The sequence below is a fragment of the Balearica regulorum genome, chromosome 2 (assembly GCF_011004875.1).
Source record: "Balearica regulorum gibbericeps isolate bBalReg1 chromosome 2, bBalReg1.pri, whole genome shotgun sequence".
NCBI classification, from domain to species: Eukaryota; Metazoa; Chordata; class Aves; order Gruiformes; family Gruidae; genus Balearica; species Balearica regulorum.
Genome location: NC_046185.1, coordinates 151,820,965 through 151,840,737, shown reverse-complemented (window position 1 = coordinate 151,840,737; position 19,773 = coordinate 151,820,965). Strand labels below are relative to the sequence as shown.

The window sequence follows — 19,773 nt, the reverse complement described above, 5'->3', positions numbered from 1 at the left end:
GTATGTATACGGCAACCAGTGGGGTGCAGCAGGAACAAAACTGCAGGGAAACAACCTGCACCAAAGACCAAATGTCCCCAGGCTGAGCACACTCCAGAGAGGGAAGCTCAGTGCTCTTTTCCAGTCCCACAGAGCAAGCCCTTGCCTGCAGTTATGGATGCTAGTTGTGCTCACCCAGACCATCCTCTCACCGGCTTTTCCTGTAAGCAATGCCGCCCCCACACTCCGGGTACGTGAACCAAGGAGCAATAAATAGCAATGAATGGGAACAATAAGGAGATTTGATTCAGAAAAGCTGAAGTGCTCCTGATCCAACCTAAAATGCACTTGTAGTTACAACCAAAGATCACACTAAAGACATGGTAGGATGAATGTGAAAGGAAAAAATCTCAGAGGTGACTTAGAAAGGAAATCTCGCATAACATTTTCCTGAGCTACCATGAAAAGGTAGTAACTCTGCTTTTTCAGCCTGGAGAATATATTGTGAGAGTCTTGTGGACAAAGGATTACATGATGCTATATATGTTTCTGTCTCATGGGAGCAGATTATTATTAAAATAGTCTTAATTTGTAAGCACAAAAGATCAGTTACAGTCATTTCAATTTAACTGTAAGGATTATATATTAAGAAAAAAATACTTTCACAAGCTGTTGAAATGTTTTGTTACTCACACTGAAGTTAAACGATTAAACATTTATATCTATATGTGTATTACTTCTTCACCATCAAGTTTAAACTTCTTACTGAAATGCTTCCAAATACAATTTAAGAAAGAGAATAAATTTATCGATGAGTAAACTAACAAGACTTGTCATGGCCACAGTACTCCTTCAGCGGTTATCAGAATTATACCTGGGAGGCACATAATGATGCTACTGTATGATACCTGCATCCTGTCACCGTTAGCACACGAGAAGTCAAACTGATTCTTTCATGTGAAATCTTGCCTATTAAGGTAGATAAATAGCAAACTAGACTCCTGCTCCTCTGAAGTTTGCTTCTTTTTTTAAAGTAGATATTCTAGTCATTTAAAAATGCATTTAAGCAGGGAAAGTGAGTAACATTATGAATTTACAAGCTACTATCTCATTTCCTCCCAATTCAGGAGAAAAATGTCTCATCTAAACCATGCAGAAGCATGACAAAAGAGTTTTCTGAATTTAAAACAATCACTCTATGTTTCCATATTTTATACGCATAGCGCTGTTTGAAAAATGTAGTACACCCTACTACTCATGGTATCAACATCTTTTAAGACAAGAAATTTAGGCAAATTGCCTAAAAACTAGTATCTGGTCCATTTCAATTGATAAACTGATATTCACTTTATATTCTGTAACTGATTTTGCAAAGTAAAATAGGTACTGTAAAGGATGCTGTAACACTGTGTGAAAGAGAAGACACACACATACTCCCTCACCAAAGCAAAAATTTATTAATTTATTTGCCTGAGCAATGGTGAATGCACTTTTAAAAATGTTTAAGAATAAACACTAAACAGGAAGAAGTGAAAAAAATATTTTAGCCTGTTATCTTAGTTGGGTTTTACTGTGATGCTTAGATGCAGAGGATTATTAATATAAACCACCAATGTATTTACCTTGGCCACACGCAAAGGAGATCAATAAGAGCAGGGATCACAGTTTAATTGCAATATATAAAGGCATTTGTTCAGATTTCAGTAACTTAGATAATTAATACTTGATTTTTTTAAAATTCGTCTCCTGTTTAGTTTGGAAAATTAAGTGGAATGTCTTAGATTTAGAGTGGTTTTTTACAGAAAATGAAAAAATAATCAGGAAGTTTGTCCTGAAGAATTACACTTACAGTGAAAACCTGTCTCTTCTCTTTCTCCTCATACATTTTTTAATTTTAAATATAATCTACTCATTCAGGCTCTATTTTTTATTGTATATTCTCACTACACTGACTCACGTGCTAACTCAGCAAAATTTTAAAACTTCTCACCCTCCATAAAAAGCGAGGAACAAATGGTCTTTGGGATTTTGCTTCCTTCCACTGAAGATCAGTTGTCAACAAGGCAAGACAATAAAATCAGCAAGTAATCTGGCTCTAACATTCCCATCTTCCTCTTACAGAGAGCTTTGGGTAACCTGGGGGAAATAAACTGCCAAACCTGCATGTAAAAGGGCTCGGCACATTTGGGATGGCCAGGCATCCCACACTCCAAAGGCAGCACAAAGTCGAGCACTTAAAATGATGGAAACGTCCATATACCTATACGCAAGTCAAGCTAAATGATTACATGCTATTCTCCCTCTACAGGATCCTTACTTCATCTAGCGCAGCAATGGCAAATATGCAGGGAACGCTCAGTTTTATGGAGTGAACTGAGTATTTGTAGGATTGTGCCTCATTTTAACAGACTGCAAAGTGATTACGCGTTCTTTTTATCCCCATCAGCCAGCAGTGTTCCCAAAGCCTCATTTACAGGATGTTAGCAAAATGGGATTCCTCATTATATATCATATGTAAGATATTACACATTATATACATTTATGTACAATATATAACTATATATTATAAAATTATATGATCATATATATTGCATTTAATTTCCCTACATGGCATTCAGCAGGAATGCTTCAAAAAATAGAATTAACTGAACTGTAGTAGGAAGGTGGTATCTCCATTTTACAGAGAAGAAACTGGCTACTTAAAACCCAGAAGATTCTTTCAGCAATCCTGCCATTGCCACGTCAGTGTAAGGCATTTCGGGCCTTACTGTTCAGAGGACTTTGCATTTTTGCAGCATTTTATACATTCAAAGCACACTTGCGTCCACTCCAAATGCAGCTGTGCTCACAGCCCAGGTACCTTGGCCTGCGTGGCACAGCAACTCAAAACATAGAGATTACCTCCAAAATAAGTGACCTTCCAGAATCACATAAAAACTCCTTGAAAGAGAGAATAAAATCCAGTCTTCCAGTGGGGCTTTCAAATGCCTCAGAGAGAAGGCTTTCGATTCCTGCAGCCCTCTACTTAAATTACTACGCTTCCCAGCAATTAAGGCAAGGGTTCTGGAGACAACAGCTTCCTTTAATAAACATCCCTGATTCATTCTCCAGGCACCATTCCTCCCGTGAAAAAATTATGTGATCACATAATTAAAGATCTTATCATTATGCATACATGCAAGGGACAAATTAAAAGTCTGAACAATCTTCATTCTGACATTTCCCAACTTTTTTTAAACGCCCGTCTTTCAAAGTCAAGTGTTTGATTTCAAAGAATGTATTAATATTTTTTTAATAGAAACGATGGTTAAAAACAATCAAACACTGTGATTTACTGTATTTTTAGCTAATTAAAATTAAAATCTCATTACATGGTACCATACTGATGCCTGCACGGCTGAAAAGCTTAGCTTTAGCAATGCAGATCTGCTGCTGATGTCCTACGAGACTAAAGAGTGATAGTAGCAGGCTGCTGTCTTCTTTTGCTTCAGACATGTTTTGGCTACATGTTTCACAGCTCTTTGAAGATACCAGAGAAAACCTGGAACTACGGCACCCAGCATCCAACTCCAGGGGTAACTGTCCTCCTCCTCCTCTCCCTTGTCCAGGTCAATCCCAGAGCTAAATTTAAACCTTCCCTATCTGCACATCACTTTGGGTGTTTTCTCCTCTTGTCCTTGATGTTTCCTCGATATAACCACCACTAAAAGAAGAGGATAACAAGCTCACGAGCCTCACTTGATGCCTGGCACCACAGTAACTGCGGAAGTTTGGAGGAATACATTTAATTAAACCTTTTTGGATAGAGATTGAAATATACTCAATACAAAAGCAATATGTAGACACTACTGTTTACAACCTCTGAAAGAAATTCAATGGAATATACATAAATGATGACTTCAAGGGGCTTCTAATTTGGCCAAATATTCCATGCAGAACATAAAATACACATGTAAAACCTCACTCACAAGAACAGTTACAGCTTTTCAATGAACTACAACTATTTCAAACTTCAGTAACATTTACTTGTAGTTAGTTTCATTTAAATGTTGCAACTACCTAAACAAAATAATTCCGCCTGGATCACAGAAACTGGTAGAAACAGCAAACAGCATCTCTGCGATGAGACACTGCTCTGTGAAAAGCAAGGACGGCCAGAGAGATTACATCCCCCTTGGCCACCACCGCTCCAGGGACAGCCAGCAGCAGCAGACCACTGAAGGGCACCTTATCCTCAACTGTAACAGCTAAGTCTGACTCAGATCATGAACCACGGCTGTAAGCCTCTGAAAACAGGTCACCAGGCAAGCACATATGACGTATAACAGACATACGAGCCTGTTCTGTCCACCTTATAGTATATAACCTTATCACAAAAATGTACATTATTAAAGTTTATTAATTTCAGCGTTACTTTCACAGCTAAATAGAAAAGAAGGCCTCATTCTCAATATATGTATTACAAGTAACACTGAAGACTATTTATGCAATAAATTTTTATATCATTACTGCATATCTTCTGAAAAAAAAGATGAAAGTCATTAAAAAAAATACATGAAAAATATACCTTATGAAACATAATTACTTCTTTTCCTGTTGATCATTTTCTTGCCACATTATCCTGATTCTTAAAGAATAAACGAGTATCTGTAGTTGAAACTTTCATTGCTCGAAGAGTAAATGACTACAAAATGAATTGCAGAAAATGAGCTTTGCTTTCTGGATTTTTACAGTCCTAAATGCAGAGAAGATGTACGATGTTGCACAATTGTAATTAAAATAGAAATATGTTCAAATGGAATTAGCAATTAAGGAGCTAAAACAGAGAAATATATTATTTTGCTGGTTGAATACAGCTAGGAAACCACGATACCTATGTCTAGTCAAATTCAAACACGATGTTTAAAAGGTAAAGAATCTTTATTTCTCTGATTTAAAACTAATGAAGCCAGGAAATTTAAGGTGAACACTAATATCGCAGTGATGAAAGACCATAGGACTCACTGTTTCCATAGCATATACTATAATGGGAGAGTCCCCAAGAAGGTGAGTGACCTGGGTGGAAACAAAAGGAAAGCTCCTCACAAAGCTGGCAGCAGGTACCCAGTCACCACTTCCCCATCCAGATCTGCCCTCAGAATCATTAGACGACATTCCCAGCATGAAGAATGACCCAATCAAGTTCGTATCACTCAAATACTTATAGGAATCTACTCGTCTCAACAAGAAAAGAAAGTATGTAGTGGAATACGTATTGGAACAATTTGAGATCAGGTGACAACAGCAGAGAACTGCACTGAAAAGAGGACAGGCTCCAACAGAACTAATCTGTAATCTCTGCTATGTAGTACCAGGATCTGGAAGCACACAGAGGGGAGGATGCTTTGAACCTGGTCTGTTACAATCTTTTCTTCTATACTTGCCAGTGATCACAGTCTTTGATGTAGAGTCTGGTCCAACATTCTTACTACCTGTCTCTTTTATACCTCTCCATACTTAATCCAAAATCCTACCTACTTCCATTGAAAAAATAAACTTTTAGGAATTTGTGAGTTAACACAAACACCCTTGAATTTTTTAAGATGTTGGACACATGTAACCAATACCTTTGAGTTGTGTGTGGGCTCAGTATCTCAGCACTGAAAAGGGTGGAGATCTAGGACAGGTGTGAGGGATTCTGATCTTTTAGAAATCCTACTTCTAAAAGCTCTTCCACGTTCTAATAAAAAAATTCAAAAGCTTATTCATGAATGCTGTTAGAAAAGAAATCTTTGATTCTGCAAACTGGAACAACTCCTGTGCTCTATGAAGTGCATTCTTGGTTCACGGATTTCTGCTCTGACAGCCTGCAATCATCTCTTGGAAACCATTTACTCTCCGTCAGCTCAACTAAAAATCTGCATGTATATATTATTTTGCTCTAGTCTTAAAAGTATTTTAAGCAAAATATATTGCAAAGGCTCATATTTTAGCATTCAGTATTTTATATTTAGCTTTTAGGATATACTATTAATTTTGTTACTATTCCTGAATGAAATGCCATACTTCTGCCTCTCCACTGATAAGCTGCACGGGATCTTTAGTAAAGTTAGACTTTTATGTTCTTTTAATATTTTTCCTCTCAGTTTAATACATACACTTGAAATTATTAAGTACCTTCCATGCAATAACATATACAGAACTGTGTTACCATCTGAAATAGAAACACAAGGAAGAGCTTAAGAAAAGGGAAGGCATATGTTGAATCATACCTAATAGCCTCATTTTCTGTGAATTTGGTTACTTTCAAGAAAATTTTGGCATCCACATTATTCTGCGACAAGCAGTTTCACAGCTCTGTGCTGTGGGAAGAATAAGTTTCTTCTGTTGATTTTGAACCTGCTCTGCACTAGATTCAGTGGGTTTCCCCTAAATCCGCCCCACTTGTGTCCTCTATGTTGTTCATGATTTTATACGCGTCATTGCCCCTTCCAATGTGAAGAATCCTTGTCCGCTTGTTACTCATACAGAAGTTGTTCCATTTCTGCTGCACCTCTCTGGACCTTCTGTTCTGCTGCATGATTGTGTTTACATGGGAGAGAGATGACAAACTAGCACTGCACAGAGAATTCAGGATGCACGTGCATTGGAACAGCATCATAACAATGTGCTGTTTTCTTCTCTATCCCTTTTCTAATAATGCAAGTCATATTCTAGGACTTTTCTTGCCCACTGCAAGTAATTAAACTGACACTACTACAGGTTTATTTTCTGTAACCCCAGAAGTGCTGTTCCCTGAATGGTAACAATCAGCTCAGAACCCATCATGGGACCCTATTCCTCCCTCCACATACACTGCTTTACTTTTATCTACCTAGAATTTTATCTGCCTTACTGCTTTCTTGGCTATTTGGAAACACCGTCACTATTTTCCAAACAAGTACAAGCAACCCTTAATGAAAATATTTGCTGCTTCCTAATCACATCACAGCCTCCATCAGGCAGCAGGGTGAATTCCCAAAGTGGAGGCAGCAGAACACATTATATCAGGCAGCTTGTTGAACTCAGTAAAAATAAGCTACAATGAGATCTCATTATGTAGAAAGTGTGAGGAAACTGTATTATACTCTTAATTACATCAATTAAGGACAAAAAAGAAACAACCCTGCCAGAAATTAGTTTCTGAAATAATAAATTTTAAATTTAATTTAAGAACATACTTATAATTTTCAGAAAAGTCATTCTGCTTTTAAGAACAGCATATGTGGTATAACTGAATAGAACTATATTTTATATATAAAACTTTGAGTCACTGTTTATTTAGATGTATACATGTGAGCATGCTCATATAGGAAAAGGGGAACTGCATTCAGTCCTTCCTCTGCCTGAAGGGATCAAACTTACATCTCCTACGTGTGTTTATATAAATATATGAACAGTTGAAACTATGTAAGTCTAAATATTTACATGTACCAAACACATTTCTGATAATTTTGTTTAACTAATAAAAATCTCTTTCAAAATGTTTTTACACCTCTTAACTGAATACTAACGTCCAGTCAAATGCAGCTTGAAACACATTCTGATTGAATATTCCAACACATTATCAAACATAAAATTCGAGAATCTTAATATGCACTAAGGTATATAAATCATCTCGATACACACGTACTAGATTATTTGGTCTTCTGGTCAACTCAAAGAAACTTTGAGTTTAAAATAAATGCTTTGCAAGCGGACTGTATACTAAAGCGTGCTCTAAATGCTGTACCAAAAGTGAATGTTTGGCTTGGCTTACACAACACACATTAAAATCAATGGCGTATATACAAGTTTTCTGCTTGTCAATTTTAAATCATTGTTTTAAAATCAATCAGTATTTGACATTAAAAAACAAACTGACCCTCAATGTTTAATTTTTCTATTGATATGGCAAAGTCTGGAGCAAAGCCTGATGATCTCAGTCAGGACCAGTTCCCCAGCATTAGGCTAACGGCCACAGCTCTGGCACTAGACTCTGAGATGACATAAGTGATACTTGGAGCGAATCTGGCAAATATTCCAGCCTCAGCGATTAAATTTTTTGCTGCTTGCCTTTGTTCATCTGATCATTAGTTTGATTTAAGGTTAACTTAGTCCCACATGCACAATTACATTGGAACAGGGCAGTTTGGTTTAGAAATGCAGAAGCAGCTCAAGGCTTTCCAGCGGGGCAGACACGGCGGAGTTTCTGCCGCCAAGGTGAAAAAAGGCAGATGAGAGAGTCAGGCTGCCGCTGCTGCCACCTCCTCCCACGGCTCTGGCGAGAGCAGCTGGGGAATCTCTGCTTCTTCGGCTGCTCCTGGCAGGCGGCTGCTTTGCCTGTGACTAATATGAGTTCTGGGCAGAAGAATATGTGTATTCCCTCCATCCCCTCCAAACTATTCGAACTACATACCTAAGACATTAGATTTTACTTCTGTATCATTTTCGGGATGCTGAGCCCAACAAAGAGTCAGGAGAGGAATCAAAAACAAGCCCATTGATTGTAAAGAATTTGTAAGAATCACTGGTTCTGATGGCAAGGACAGCAAGCTTGTACCCACGCGAGCAGGCAGGGTGGTGGAAAAGAAATAGAAATACAGGTGAAACTGCTGGCAATGAGAACCTAGTGTTCACACTCTGTGTTTCAGAGTGGTATCTTAATAAAACTAGCTCTAGTCTGGTCTTCTGGAGTAAATTTTTGTTAGTGGCGGCAACACACTTAAGAGCGCTCCCAGAGCATTTAGTTTAAAGAGAAGGCATGCTCCCAAATCAAAGCACAGTAAGTGAGGACAATCAGGAGATTCACTTAAAAAATGCAGTCCTGATCTGAATTAAGACACCGAAGGATGTGCAACAGCAGCCAAACACCTCTAGAAGGGATACACATTTCTTGCTTGCAGAGTCCCAAGGATAAAACTTTCCATTGCTCATTCCATTACAAAAATGATTAAATACATGCACCAAAATCTCAGCCTGTTAAGAGAGCAGGGACCTCTTGGGTCATCTACCCTGTTCCTCCCCCCGCTACAAGCAACCAGGTCATATACTCCCTTTTGCAATTCACTTTTTGAAGGGATCATCCAAGTACTTGAGAGACTCCTGAGAGCAGGACATACCAACAATTGCAAGGAAGCTATACGTGATCTTTCAAGACAGCCAAGAGCTCGTGGTGACAGGTGCTGGCCAGACCCATTAACCATCTGTTAGAGATGAAAGTGGAAGAGGTTGTGTGACCAGTTCTATGGATTGAATCCCATTACTCCTCAAAAAGAGTCTGAATCTATACTGCTAACAAACATCCTGACAGTGAAGCTGCAATAGCAACACAGGAAAGCTTGAAAAAGGACCTCCGGGAGACAGAAGAATGATGGCACACAAGACACGGATGCCAGTAAGTATGCAAATCACTCAGCACTGCAGTGTGGGGTTAAAGATGAGTGAATGGCAATGGAGCTCTAGGACTGGTAACAAGTTGTCACATGCAGTACATATAGTCCAGTAAAAGCGAAACCACCACCACCACCTCCCTTTGGGTTGCTTCTTGAGTGAAAACCTTTTCTTCCATTTTCTTGAAATATCTTAAGATCACAGCCATGGTTGTTCCCATCTGCAGTACTGATTGGCATCAACTCTGAACACTGCCAAGTCCCGTCTAGTAAGATGACCTGACCCCAGCAACCATATGTGTTTAGGTAACTCCTGAGATTGCAGAAGACAAACTCAACTGGGGACGCTGGTTTCACACTCATTAGAAAGGATGAACAAAACTATGCAGGCAGACTGCTCAACAAGAGGCCTTAGTGCAGAGGACCTTTGGGTCACCAAGTGGGAGCTCTCAAGGTAGCCCACATACTTTATAGTTTTAACTGTCTCTCACCTCAGCAATACAATCACAGCAGTTGCACACTGGGATACTGTATATAAGCCTTTCCTAGAAACACCAGCCTCCAAATGCATTGCCACTTTGAATGGCTTTCCAGATGCTGTAATGGTGCCCTAATGCTACATGTTAAAAATTTATAGAACTTATAAGGGTGGGAAACAACTTTCAAATCAACTCCAGTGCTCATACAAGAATTTATTTGCACGTAGAATTGACACGAGTCAATTTGCCTGTTATCACCATTGTACAAGCCAAGGTTGCAGAGCTTTCCACAAATGAGAACTTAACTCTGTCTGCAATTCCATCTCAACCATTGCTGTCAGGAAGGTTTACAAAAACTTAGCATAAGTTAAATACTTTAAGAAAGTATTTACAAGAACTTAGAGCAGTGAACACAAAGAAGCATATTCCCTCCCAGCATTTTTTTTTTTTTTAAACCTGCTGGAGGAAAAAACCCAAGTCAATAATTTCACTGCAGCTTCAAACATTCGGCAGGGGAGAAGCCATACCTTGGTTCACTTTTGTCTCTCACAGCTCCCCCATTTTATACACTGTCCCTCAGGTAGCCTCATAAAATGTGGAAAAGTCTTCACTCATTATGGGTGACAAAACCTCTCCTATGCAACATGGAAGTTTTTACAAGTATTTATATTTGTGAACGCATGTGGACAAAATAAATACCAAATAGAAGGTGGGGATAGCCACGTAACACACAGGCAGGAACTTTTGACTAAATCTCCTGCTCTCTGCCCATTATTTTTCCTTTCTAAAGAACACACATAATTTTCCCATAAAATTATACTTACCTAAATATCAAATAAATAAAATCCTGATGTTTATTATTAAAAAAAAAATCTGAATTTTCAAAGAATATACTGTGGAGACCAATTCTGGGTAGGCAGCAATGATATAGTCGTTCTCTGCTCCAAACTGAAGAGGCAAAAAGTAGAAACCTTTCCCTCATGCCCTATTTCATCCCAGGTAAGTTTGCATTTCTGTCACTAGTATTAGTTTTATAGTCTATCATTTTACTCAGAAGACTGGAAAAAAACATCTACACATGTCCCTCACAGCCAAGTACAGTCTGACAGCTGCAATGGTTTACTGCCTCCGAGACAACTGAGCATGGTGACCATTAAAATTAAGCATGAGATGTATAAATATCTGAGAAGTCTTCATCTCTTAGTACCTCCAATTACTGAACAACTGGCAATAGTAAACTAAACTGAGGAAAGGCTGAGAGGAAGAAGTATTTCCAGAGGTTACATAGTCTCTTTTACTCGTCGAAAATTATCTATCCACTGGTGACTGTACCACTCTGCTTTATGTTCAAAATACTCTATTTATATGATAATCACATTGTTTCTACACAGTTCCTACTCCAGTTGCTTCACATTTTTTTCCATTATAAAACTTCTCACATATGAAAAAAAAATTACCTAAGAAGTATTTAAAAGGCAAGATCATTAATTACTTGCTCAGACATAGATTTTTAAAAATAGGTGATTTATTATTACAGCAAAAATTAACCCTTGCACACAGATAAATGTCACCAACTTTAAGATGAGCCATAGAAAATTGTCTCATCATTAATTTGTACTAGGTACCAATGGGTACCAATCATTTGGGAGAATACGGTCAGTAAGAGGAATTCATTTGATTGCAGCAAGATGGAGGTACACATTGTGAGATATATACAGGCAAAACCCACACACACCATAGTAGTATGCTTCAAAATTACATACAAGCTCCCTCACACTGACCAACTTGCTAACAAAGTGCAATATTCTATTCCTGTTCATAACTGTAGCATAAATTGAATATAACTGCAACACGGTTGCTTTTGATTTATCCTCATTAAAAGATTTAATCTGATTTACAGTTTGATAATTACCTTAATCCATACTCAAAAAAACTTGACAGCCGTGTTTTAGCATTGTACATAAAAACTCAGGTTAGTACAAATTATTATCTGTAACTGAAATCACTCCACGATGCTGACTCAATCCCTGTGTGGAGTAATTCCACTCCTGTGGCACTCTAGCATGGGTATCGGTTACAGAGCATCCACCCATGCCTGAATCTTCTGCCATTAATTCAGGTATCATTAGGCCAGGTTAATTCTTCAGGAAGACACAATTGACACGGTTATAGAAATGTATATTATATAGTTCATAATACTAGTGATTTTTTTATAACATCATTATTTAGGTTTATATGCAGTAAATATTTGACAGATAATAAAAAGACTGTAATACAGGAGTACCAGTTTGACTTCTGAAGTTTTGAGATCCTCTTAGATACAAGGCAGAAGAATGATACTTCAAGTGCCACATTTTATATACAAGAACAGCCTATTACAGCAATTCTTTCTTGCCCCCAAAGTTTAATGACTATCATAAGGTGCCATTAGAAGTCTTCAGCATTAAGAAAATTACATCCAAGGTAGAGATATCACTGTAATGAATCACATGCCTTACAAAGCCCTGACATTTTTCTTTACTCATTGCTAAATTAATAGAACAATAAATTATGCAACTTTGAACACATGTTCCATAAATATAATCTAAATTAATAAAATATCAAACTAAATTTATTTAGAAAGTATAATTTTATTTTCATTTCATATTTCACAACATTTTTTCTTAACCTATAAGTAATTTCTTAAATACACCTCTTGAAAGAGAGCTAGTTTGTCAAATGCATAATGGTCAGCTATTTATTCTGATTATAAGTTTAAACAGTCCAGTAGTCAAGTAACTCTGCTGCTCCCCTGGGTGTCCCCTGCTTATGACACAGGAGAAGGGACTTTTTTTTCTTCCTCCATTTGTCTTTTAAGTTGACAAGCTACATTTTGACTTCACTCTGATTTCACAGAAGAGCATTTTTAATGGTGTTCTAGGTTTCAATTTTCAAAATATGGGTTCTGACTTTTGGATTCAGGGTAACTAATTTGTAAAGATTACATGTTGTTACCACAACAGATTATTACACCAAACATTCCTAATTCACTTTTCCTGAAAATAAAGATTACAAAGAGATGTTAGAATACCAAAATGTAGACAAACACTGTTTTTGTATGTAATTTGGATGAGCTGGTTTGCTTCCTGCATCTCAATTAACATGGCTTTATTACCCATATTCATATATGACATGCACATAATTTCTTGCATTTCTATTCACAGTTAATCAAGCAAAACATTGGCAGTAGAAACTTACTGTCTGGGAGCGGTATGACAAGTTCCAAGTCTCTCCAATTTTTAATTATCTACTATATTTTTACAATACTAATTTTTACATTACAGATTTTTCATATTACTGATTTTCAATTCTTTTAAAATATTAAATCACTGACCATTTATATAATTTACTTCTGTGAAGTGGGAAATAAAGTACAACCTAAATCCTAAGTGTGGCTTGTTCATTTTGCAAGATAATGAACAGCTATCATTCCCAGATACCTACTGCAGTGTAGGAGCATGAATAAAGAGACAGCCAGAAAATACGCAATGGAATTACAGTGTTCAACTGGATTTCAAGGATAGATGTTCCCTGGTGTTCTATTTAAACAGGTGGATACATGAGATTAGGAAAGGTCTCATCCTGCTTAAATGGAAGTAGAAAGGAAGGAAAAGTTTAATTTTCAAAAGATGCATTCCATAAAGGTAATACACATTGCTAAAATGACAATGGGAAATCATACATTAGTGAATTTTTACACATGTAAATAAAACTTTGTATATTTATACAAATCAGAATGAAACCTAATGGGTATTTCTGACATTATATTATGGATATAAATGTTTTGCCATACTAACCTCTTTGCTTCAAAAGGCTGTGAATGTAGCCCACAGCACACTTTAACAAGATCTTATTTTCCTCTGAAGATCAAGTCATTTACGACAGATGCTTCCAAAGGCAGGCTGTAATCTCGATTTGCACTGTTCCATTCCTGTACACAAATTGTTCACAAATAGCTACTGAATATCTGAAGAGCTGGACAAACCAGCTCTTCAGCCCCCATGTCAGAGAGCAACCTTCATCAAGCCATTACAATATTTTGCAGACATAGTTAGCACATGTTTCAAAAGAAGTCAGGTTCACAAAGAAGGTATAAGAAATGAATGCCATGAGCTTCCAGGATTGCACAACCGTGCTGACCCTGTGACATGACATCTGCTCCCCATGACAGAGAGATGAAGATTCGAACCAGCATTGACAAAGTGCTGCAAGAATGAAGAGGAGAATATACAAGACCTTCTTGTTGGCATATGGACTCACAAATGCACTCTAACACAAAGAAATACTAAATTTAGGCACTAACCTAAATTAAAAAACCAAAAAACTCATTCACTTCTCAATAGAACTATTTAGACGAACTAGCAAACTATTTCAGACTGTTTTCCTTAAGAAATGGAGTAACATCCACCGGCACTATTGGCCTTGAAGAATGATGGCCTATCTCTCCAAAACGGTCTTAATAAGAAAATATCTTGCAAAGCCAGGAACTTCAGAGCAGATGTAACATGATGACGTGATATTATCTGTCTAAATTACTGATGTAGCAGAAAATATTATTAAGGAAAAAAGATCTTACAGTCTTAAAAATTTGAGTAGTGAAAATACTGAGTGTATACATGATTCCTAGTACAGCTTTTTTTTTTTTAACTACTCAGTTCAACACGTAGATATTGAAAAAACATGCCACAGAAGAAGAGCACACAGTTCTACTTAAATACTGCTAACGCTTTAGTCCCACTGGACTTCTCATCACCACTTCCTGTGGCCAAATCAAGCATACGCCTTCCCCCTCCTAACAGCTATACACATCTATAGGTAGCATAAAACACATTTTCACATAGACTTGGATGATTTGTCAATGACTATGGGCTTGAAATCTGACAAGTTCCATTCTTTGAACCTAAGCACTATATAAGCAAGTTGAAGAAGAAAAGGCCATCGCCCGCCTGCTCCACAGTTCTGAAAACCAGCGACACGCACTAGGTAGGGCTCCCACTCTTCCCTGTTTCCCTTCCTGATCATGAAGTCACTTTCTGAACAGCAACCCTTGCCTTTACGCCTGATACGACACTGATTCAAGTACACTCTCATATTTCTGAATCCTACCAGCAACTGCCACTCCTATCAGCTACTGAAAATTTGCACAATGATTGAGGAAAAAAAAAATCTCAGTCTCCCTCAGGAGAGGCATGGACTTCACAAACAAACCCAGTACAGAAAGAAGGGGTTATAACTAGCACAAGGGCAAGGATTTCCAACATTTTTATCTAATTTTACCTAATTTAAAGAATTTATCTAGTTTAAAGAAGCAACAGCCAAGGAAGCATTTTTCCAATCAGAAGAGAAATAGCTTTCCTCACTGAACGAAACTACAGTAGTTGGTTCTGTAATGTGACCGAGTTTCAGGAAAAGAGGTTCTGTCCGTTGTCCTCTGTTGCGCCCCTGGGGAAGCTCCCTCAGCTGCTGCGCTTCATTCAGCCTCACATCTGTTTCTTTATAAACTCCAAAGTGAATTATTCCTTAAACTGTTTCAGATTGTTGTGTCACAAAAAAAAAACCCAGGCAAAAATATTTCTAATCTTTCATTAGTTTGTTGGTGCCTTTTTTTTTTTTAATATAAAAGAGAGACTGAAGTTTATCTATAATTATTATTTGGAGGGGCAAATGAAGTGTTGGCACAACATAGCAGAAGTCAGAAACAAGAGCTTTTTGACATTCTTCAGTTAGTGGAACATTACTGCAATATGAGGTGAATGAATAGTAGCTAATAAGCTAATGCTAAAGCCTTTCTTAAATATTCGTAATTACTTTTTATAGTATGCAGCTACATGATACACTGAGTTTCCAAAAAAGCATTCACTCATGTTTGTACAGGATCAACAGATGGCACAGTAAAGCTTGTAAAAGATTCCCAACAAATGAATACTTTAAAAAAGAGTCCAGCAAACAAAGATGATTTAAAATACAAGTCCCTAAAAGACCACTGTGAGATTTTAACTATGATATTGGAAATTACTGTACAGGGGGTATGTTCTAAGACTTGTAATGGTGATGAATAACCGTATTCAGTTTAGTTCAACACATCCGAATTCTCACTGTCTACACAAGGATGAAGTTAAACATTGTGAGATTTTAATTTAAAAGAGCTTATCTGGTCCATTTGACATTGAAATTCATACGTAAGGTGAATGAAGAGCAAGAAAGAATAATCTAACAAAGGATCAATTATGGGATAGTTTAAATAAAGAGACTAGTTTCCAAAAAAAAAAAAAAAAAAAAAAGGAGAAAATATCCAACCCCGTATTTATTCATGTAAATGACCTGACATGTATTACAGGCATTCCTAAATTTAATTTTGCCAGCCTTTTGTAAATGAACAGAAAAGACAGTAAGAAAGTAGCAAAGACACGATTGATTTCAGGTTAATACCGAGGAGGACAGTAAGAAACATCTGTCAGTCACTTCAAGACAGAGACTTTCTCTTTGTAAAGGCTACTATGAAAACAGCTGAGCACTAACACACCATGATGGAAGTGCTTGGCTTAAAAATAAAAAACTTTTGTTTAGGAGACAAATGATTTTCTGGCTTACTGTATCTGGTCTCTTTTGAAGAGACAGAACTTCTAAAAAGTGAGAAAAACTTTCAAATACCTTGGGAACTGTTTTTTACTGCTTCACAGCCAGTCTCTTTGAAATTTCTCAAGAGCTATCTGGTAAAAATTATAAGCCAGAGATATACTGAAGATAGCATAGTGTTACCTGTAGCTATTTTAGCATATGTAATCCTTTAATTTTATATACAATATTTCTGTAGCAGATTTTAGTTTTTAAGAATCTTATTTACTCTATCAGCTCAGTCCAGCTGCAATTCACTGACATGCTACAAAAAGGAGTAACAGCAGTAACAATAATGCTAATAAATATAAAACATTTTAACCTAGTTGCTCCATTTGTGAGTCTTAATAATGGATAGCTGGCTGTTAATCTCTCAGATATTAAACATCTCTAGGCTTACAATCCTTTATTTCCTAAGGGAAAAAGAATAAGGAAACAAGGAATTTGAAGAAGAATGAAGCATTAAAGTGTGATCAGATCTGACTTTTGAATCTTCTGAAATGAGAAATATGTTTTCCAATCTCTGATAATTTTTTCCAAGAAGATACCCACACCCATTTTTAAGATCTATCTAATCTTCTGTTTCTCCTAAATACAGTTGAGACATCTTTATGGTTACAAGTGTAACTAAAATAATTGCATTCTCCTGAAATGATCAGGGAAGGGGCTAAGTCAACCCCTGACTACTTCTGCAAGGTAATTCAGTTCTTTGAAAGCCACGATGCCAGTAGAGAAAGGGAAGTGTATTGAGCATTATGACACAAGCACAGTCAGTGAGCAGGCGGCTACTGAGAAGTCAGCGCTAAACAGGAAATCAGCATGCCCATGAGAGATAAACAGCCAAAAATGAAGGTGGAAGGATGAGATGAGCAATGTTTAAAAAGAAAAAAACCCACAACTCTGCAAGGTAGCCTGACAGAAGTAGCACATCTGGGAAAGGCAGGAGCACAGGGAAAAAGATTCAATTCCACTGTGCTGAGGATTTTCTGGAAAGATTCTGTGTCTAACAGTTGTCCTGACTTTCCTTCACCACCAGTATGAAGTGCTGCCTGGCAAAAAGTCTAATGAAATAGGTGAAAGTATTATGGCATATACCACTAATTGCTAAATACATCCATACTGCTCTTGGGATCCACAGTCAGATCAGCAACTTTTCTCAACTCCCAGACTGTTAAGAAAGAGAAATATTAAGATGAACCTTTGTGGTTAAAGACACTTCTAGAAGCTGGAGACATCTGTTGTGGACTGGTAAAAATGGAGAGAAACACCTATGAAATCTCTTCCCACGATTTTTTTTCAAAGCCCAACATGAGACATGTGAGGTGAAATAAATATTCCTCCCTGAGAATGAGTCAGTAAATTTACCCCTGCCTTCAGAACATCCATCTTTTTGCAAGCTGATATAAACGACACACTGGTTCTTTTTGGAGGATGAGGAAACTAGAGAGATAAAGAGCAAAAAATTAAGAACAGACTCACAAGGCTTCACATTACAGTTTAAATACTACACGACTTAAAAATCCTCTTCAGTCTAAAAGTGAAAATCAACTTTGTTTTACCAGCTAAACTGAGATCAATTAGTAATCACTGCACTCTAATAGGAAGCAACTAGTTTTAGCCACTGCAGGTAATCACTGTGTTCCGGAAACCAGCAGCTGTAAAAGGTACTGTAACAATACATCATCTGGCTCACTTATGAGGTCTGTTGATTAACAAACTCAAGGCCACACAAGTATTCAGTAGGGAAAGAAAAAAAAAAAAGAATAAAAAAGAGTCTCATTAAACTTTTCCAACCTTGACGTTACTACACAGAGTATAGAAACACATGTGAACATTCCCCACATTGGCTTCAGTCCAGGTTCCTTCTCTGACTTATTACAATGCCGTATTAACACTCATATCAACTTAAAGCCATTAAAAAGCGTAAAAGGAACCAAACTTCCTTAACACAAAAATGATTTAAACTTTCTAGGAGTTGTGAACAATGACAGGTGACTTCTGAGACGCAAAACTTTCAGGCTGGCTAGGATGATGGAGAATTTAAGGTACCTCCACTCAATAGTTAGTCATCATGGCCTGCTGACCATCAATAAATAACATACCGGAAGGAGAGCAGTACTGCATTCCCAAGTAACATAGAAGTGAGGTTAAACATACAAGAGGAGGTCAGAAAAGTTAGGAACCTTGGGGGGGGGGGGGGGGGGGAAGACATGAAAGTGTATGTTAAAGCCTATCCTGTGATGTTCAGTTCAACAGCAAGTTCAGGTAATATTTTTTTAGATTAAAAAATACAATCTTAGGGTATTTTTATGAGAATAAGCCATAAACAAACAATATAAATGCAAGATAAAGCATTTTAAGGACTTAGAAATACTTACGTAGTTCCAGAATGTTGTTATTCCAAATATTTAAAAAAAAAAAAAGAAAAAGAAAAAAAAAGACATTCTGTCTGTTTTGCAAAACTACATACTCTTGTCTTCAATCCATATGGTATTCCGATTCTTTTCTCCAGGAGAATTCCCAGGCATTTTGACTGACTACCTACAATGGAAACACTCAATGCTACAAACCAGCAAAGTCCCAAGTGGAACATCACGTTCGTTTTGGGCCAGCTAAAGCAGAGCAGCATTTTGAGGAAGCTGAGTGAAGAGTGTTGATATCAACCAGAATGGCTGAAAGAATATATTCTCATAACTTGGACGCAACTAGGAAACAGTATCCCTCCTCTGTAAAAAGCACAACCTAGTTCTTAAGAACAGAAGTAATGCAGATTAATTTTACAATATATTTTAACAATATCTAGATCTTACAGTAGTCCACTAACTCAGTGCACTCAGAATGCTAATTCTGCGCTCTCTCATTTTAATGCCTTATCGGGTAAAACCTGTGGAATTATGAGTGAACACTTATGGAGAGATTTCCTGTATGATAGCATTTTGTTAGTAGCCACTTAATTCTATGAAGAATTTTTAAAGGATCTAGCAAAATCATAAATTCTTTCTATAATTCTACTTTGATTTGTACCATTAAGCATGACAGTGTAGTAATATCAGTAACATGTTCTGAGTAATAAGCCAATATGAAAATATGAAACAAGGAGTTTCTGCACCACTTACTAAACACTTTGAATAAACAGTTCTGCTGTGCACAGTAAGATTTAAAGAATGTCCAGGTTGCTGCTAAAAGAAAATACCATAGCGAAGAAAAATGACTACCAATTTTTGGTTGCAAGAAACTCAAGATGCATGTGAAAGTCCTTGCAAAGTTCCGAC

At 37.1% G+C, this 19,773-nt stretch overlaps 1 protein-coding gene across 2 annotated transcripts in view; it reads right to left on the bottom strand.

Annotated features, from left to right (window-relative positions):
• The window catches only part of ZEB1 (zinc finger E-box binding homeobox 1), a 122,548-nt gene that overhangs the window by 24,727 nt on the left and 78,048 nt on the right, over positions 1-19,773 (bottom strand). The gene's annotated exons all lie outside the window — the stretch shown is intronic.